The 6000-nt window shown below is 36.0% G+C and overlaps 1 long non-coding RNA gene across 1 annotated transcript in view; it reads right to left on the reverse strand.

The window, feature by feature from the left end:
* Positions 1 to 1966, reverse strand: part of LOC116273788 — a 50343-nt gene extending 48377 nt beyond the window's left edge. Inside the window, exon 1 of the long non-coding RNA XR_004182189.1 lies at positions 1500 to 1966. This is a non-coding gene — a long non-coding RNA (uncharacterized LOC116273788). The remainder of the gene's footprint in view (positions 1 to 1499) is intronic.
* Between the last annotated feature and the right edge of the window lie 4034 nt (positions 1967 to 6000).

The raw sequence follows: 6000 nt of genomic DNA on the forward strand, positions 1-6000 counted from the left end.
TACTTGTATTCAAATAAAATTAAACTAAAAGAAAGAGGGAGAGAGAGCTGATATATGACTCATCAGGAAGTTCAGCTCTAGTTACAATTTATAGCAAGCTACCTAGATAGTCTATGTTACTGTGGCTAAAAAGGTTGTGAGATGGGTGTGGGAGGATAGTCAGCTCTTTCTTGGGGCTCCAGAGGTCCTCAGTGAGAACAGTCCTCCGACTATGCTTATATAAGAAGTTTAACTTCCTCTAGGTTAACTCTATGGGAGGTAAGAATAAAGAATTTATGATAGCCCCAATTTTTAGAAAAGGGGAACAACTCTTTTCGTGGGAAATCCAAGAAGGAGGGATTGGGTATGTTCAAGGCAAATTCTCCAAACACATATCTATCTTTACAGCACTCAAGAGTAGGGGTCCTGAATGGCCTGTTTTATTCACTTTTTAGTAACATGAAATACATGGCTTCTTATACATGGTCTCTCCCAGAAATTTATGTGTCACTTTCTTAACAGCTTTCAATAGAGGGAAAGTATAGCAGACCTTGTTAATGCCCCCCTCCCAAATTCTCTTTACCATCTGGCACTGCCATCCCCTGTTTCTGAGAGATTACACACATGTGAGGTTCACACATGTGAGCTCTCCAGATTGCCCTTGGTTGACAAAAGCTGCCTTGCCAAGCCAACAGCCTATCCAATTAAATCCCCACCCACTGAGGGATGGGGTCTGAATGGGCTTGTTGTCATTCTCCTTGAGAATACTTAGCCTTTACCCTGGAACTTTTCTTAAATGTCAAATTACTCAAAGAGATGCTTTAAGAAACTACTCCTGGCCGGGCACAGTGGCTTACACCTGTAATCCCAGCATTTTGGGAGGCTGAGGCGGGTGGATCACCTGAGGTCAGGAATTTGAGACCAGCCTGACCAACATGGTGAAATCCCATCTCTACTAAAAATAAAAAATTAGCCAGGTGTGGCGGTGCATGCCTGTAATCCCAGCTACTCAGGAAGCTGAGGCAGGGGAATCACTTGAACCTGGGAGGCAGAGGTTGCAGTGAGCCCAGATCGTACTATTGCACTTCAGCCTGGGCCACAAGAACGAAACTCCAACTCAAACAAATAAAAAAAGAAAAGAAAAGAAAAGAAATCACTCCTGAGGCAGGTGACATCAGCAAGATGGCAGAGTAGGAGACTCTGGGCTCTCAGACAAAATAGACTTTAAGTCAAAACCTGTCTCTAAAGACAAAGTTCATTATATATTCATAAAAGGGCCATTTCAACAGAAAGATTGTAAGCATATATGCACTCAACATCAGGGCACCTAAATATATAAAGCAAATATTGGCAGAGCTAAATGGAGAAACTGACAGTCACAAAACAGTAGCGACTTTGTTACTCCGTTTGAAATAATGGATAGAACATCCAGACAGGAAATCACTAAAGAAACAGTATAATCACTAAAGAAACAGAAATCACTAAAGAACAACACAATAGACCAAGTCGATTTTACAGACCCGTATAGAACTTTCCTCTCAACAGCAGGAGAATGCACATTCTCAAGTGCACACAGAACATTCTGCAGGATAGATCACATGTGAGGTCACAAAACCAGTATTAATACATTTAATAAGATCACAATCAAACCAAGTATTTTTTTTTCTGACCACAGTGAAATAAAACTAAAAATCAATAACACTAAGAAAATGTGAAAATTCACAAATATGTGGAAACTAAACTAAACAACACACTCATAAACAACCATTTAGTAAACAGGAAGTCAAGAAGGGAGTTTAAAATATCTCCAGGCAAACAAAAATAAAGACACAGTATACCAAAACTTATGGTAAAGCCAAGACAGCACTTAGAGGGAAGTTTATCACAATAAACACCTATATTTAGAAAGAGAAAGACCTCAAATAAACAAACTAAATTTATACTTCAAGGAATTAGAAAAAGAAGAATAAGCTCACAGCTAGCAGAAGGAAGGAAATAATGATTAGAGCAGAAATAAATTGAAATTCAGACTAGAAAAACAATAGAAAAAATCAACACAACTAAGAGTTTTAAAAAAAGATAAACAAAATCAACAAACTCTTAGCTAGCCTAAGAAAAGAAAGAAGACTAAAACAAATAAATCAGAAATGCAAGAGGACACATTACGATGGATGTTTCAGAAATAAAAAGAACCATAAGGAACAATTATTAGCAATCATATGCCAACAAATTGTATAACCTAAACAAATACATTTCTAGAAACATGCAACATATCAAGACTGAATCAAGAAGAAGTAGAAAACCGGAACTGACCAATTACAAATAAGAAGACTGACTCAGTAATCAAAATGCTCCAAATGAAAACTAAAAAACAGCAGCAGCTCATGACCAGATAGTTTCACAGGTGAATTCTACCAAACACTTTAAAAAAAATTAATTCTAATCCCTCTTAAACGCTTCCAAAAAATAAAAAGATAGAATATTTCAAACTCATTTTATGAGGCCACCATTGCCCTAATAACAAACCTAGACAAAGATACCATAAGAAAACAAAACTACAGGCTAATATCCCTAATGAAGACAGATACAAAAGCCCCCGACAAAATAATAGCAAACCAAATTTAACAGCACATTAAAAGGGTTATTCACCATGCCCTAGTGAGTTTTAGCTTTGAGATTCAAGGCTGATTCAATATACACAAATCAATAAATGTGACCAACCACATTAACAGAATAAAAGAGAAAAACACACGATTGTCTTAATAGATGCAGAAAAAGCATTTGACAAAATTTAACATCTAATTATGATAAAAACACTTAGTACAGGCAATGAAGAAACTTACCTTATCACAATAAAGACCATATATGAGAAGTTCACAGCTAACAGCAGAATCAGGAAACTTGAGGCTATTCCACTAAAATATGGTACAGGGCAAGGATGCCCACTCTCATTACTTCTATCAAACACATTTTAGCCAGAGCAATTAGACAAGAAAAAGAAATAAAGGGTAATCAAATCAGAGAGGAAAAAGTAAAGTTATCTCTGCAGATGATATGATCATATATATAGAAAACCCTAAAGATTCAACAACAACAAAAATAGTAGAACTAATGAACAAATTTAGTAAGCTGCAGGATACAAAATTAATATACAAAAATCAGTGACATTTCTATAAGTTAACAATGAACTATTCAAAAAGGAAATTAAGAAAAAAATCCCATTTACAATAGCAACAAAATTAGTAAAATACTTAACAGTAAAAATAACCAACAAAGTGAAAGGCATGTACACGGAAAATTGCAAATCATTGATGAAGGACATTAAAGAAATAAATGGAAAGACATCTTCTATTTATGGATGGGAAGGATTAACATTACTACAATATTTATGCTAATCAAAGTACTCTACAGATTTAATGTTATTTCCACCAATGGCATTCTTTACAGAAAATGAAAAAAAAATCCTAAAATTTATATTAATCCACAAACTAAAGCCCTTGAATAACCAAAGCAAACTTGAACAAGACAAAGATGGAGACATCATTTCTCCTGATTTCAAAATATATTACAAAGCTACAGAAATCAAAATAGTATGGTACTGACATAAAAACAGACATATAGATGAATGGAACAAAATGGAGAGCCTGGAAATAATACCATGTATCTAAAGTCAACTCATCTTTATAAGCATGCCAAAAACTCATAATGGGGAAAGGATAATCTTCTCCATAAATAGTGTTGGGAAAAACTGGATAATTACACAAAGAAGAATAAAATTGGACCTTATCTCACACCAGATACAAAAGTCAACTCAATGGATTAGAATCTTAAATGTAAGACTCAAAACTGTAAAACTACTAGAAGGAAAAGCAGGGAAAAACTTGACGGCCAGGCACAGTGGCTCACACCTGCAATCCCAGCACTTTGGGAAGCCGAGGAGGGCAGATCACCTGAGGTCAAGAGATCAAGACCATCCTGGCCAACATGGTGAAACCCTTTCTCTACTAAAAATACAAAAATTAGCTGGGTGTGGTGGCATGGGCCTGTAGTCCCAGCTACTGTGGAGGCTGAGGCAGGAGAATGGCTTGAATCTGGGAGGCAGAGGTTGCAGTGAGCCAAGATTGCACCACTGCACTCCAGCCTAGTGACAGAGTGAGACTCTGTCTCAACAAAAGAAAAGAAAAAACAAAGCTTCTTGACATTGATATTCCATTGTGTGGATATACCACAACCTATCTATTCATTCAGTGATTCATGGACATTTGAGTAGTTTCTAGTTTGGTGATATTATGAACTAACGTGTCTATAAATATTTGTATACATGTTTCAGTGAAGATTTGGGATATTTCTGCTTACTATATATTTAGGAGTAGCATTTGTGGGTCATAGGATAATTTCAGTAATTTTTAATTCTAGGATTTATATTTGAATCTTGTTTATGCATTCCAGTTTTTTGTGAAATTCTTTTTTCTTCAACATATTATTTATACATTTTAAAGTGCTACTAACTGGCTCATTTGTGAAGCTGCCTTTTAAAATTTTTTAATTTTTATTTTTTGTTGATACATAGGTGTAAATATGTATCAGGTACATGAGATATTTTGATATAGGCATACAAGGCATAATAATTACATCAGAGTATTGAGGTATCCATCAACTCAGGTATGTATTCTGTCTTTTTGTTTTAAACAATCAAATTATACTTTTAGTTATTTTTAAATGTATGATAAATTATTACCGACTGTAGTCACCCTGTTGCGCTATCAAATGCTAGATTTTGTTCATTTTATCTCATTATAATTTTATACCCATTAACCATTCCCACTATCCTCCACCCCCAACTATGGATCTCAGCCTCTGGTAACCATAATTCTACTTTCTACCTCCATGAGTTCAATTTTTTTAGTTTTTAGCTCCCACAACTAAGTGAGAACATGTGAAGTTTTTCTATGCCTGGCTTATTTCACTTAACATAATGACCTCCAGTTTGATCCAAGTTGTTGCAAATGACAGAATCTCATTGTTTTTATGTCTGTGTAATGCTCCACTGTGTGTATGTACCATATTTTCTTTTCTTTTTTTTTTTTTTTTGAGACGGAGTCTTGCACTGTCGCCCAGGCTGGAGTGCAGTGGAGCGATCTCGGCTCACTACAAGCTCCGCTTCCTGGGTTCACGCCATTCTCCTGCCTCAGCCTCCTGAATAGCTGGGACTACAGGCGCCCACCACCATGCCCGGCTAATTTTTTGTATTTTTTGTAGAGGTGGGGTTTCACCGTGTTAGCCAGGATAGTCTCGATCTCCTGACCTCATGATCCACCCGCTTTGGCCTCCCAAAGTGCTGGAAGTACAGACATGAGCCACCATACCCAGCCCATATTTTCTTTATCTGCTTATCTGTTGATGGACACTTGAGCTGCTTCCAAATATTGGCCATTGTGAACAGTGCTACAATAAAGATGAGAATGCAGATATCTCTTCAATATACTGATTTCCTTTCTTTGGGGTATGTACCTAGCAGCAGGGTTGCTAAATCATATGGAAGTTCTATTTTTAATTTTTTGAGGAACCTCCAAACTGTTTTCCATGTTGTTGTACTAATTTACATTCTCACCAACATTGTACGAGGGCCCCATTTTCTCCATATCCTCCCCATTGCCTGTCTTTTGGATAAGAGCCATTTTTAAAACAGGAGTGAGATAATATCTCATTGTAGTTTTGATTTGCATTTTTCTGATGATAATGATGTTGAACACCCTTTCATATACCTGTTTGCCATTTGTATGTCTTCTTTTGAGAAATGTCTATTCAGATATTTTGCCCTTTTTAAAATCAGATTACTAGATTTTTTTTTCCTATTGAGTTGTTTAAGCACCTTATATATTCTGGTTATTAATTCGTTGTCAGATGGATAGTTTGCAAATATTTTCTCCCATTCTATGAATTGTCTCTTCACTTTGTTGATTGTTTCCGTTGCTGTGCAGAAGCTTTTTAACTTTATGTGATTTCATTTGTCTATTTTTG

The sequence above is a fragment of the Papio anubis genome, chromosome 2, assembly GCF_008728515.1.
Source record: "Papio anubis isolate 15944 chromosome 2, Panubis1.0, whole genome shotgun sequence".
In the NCBI taxonomy this organism is placed as follows: Eukaryota; Metazoa; Chordata; class Mammalia; order Primates; family Cercopithecidae; genus Papio; species Papio anubis.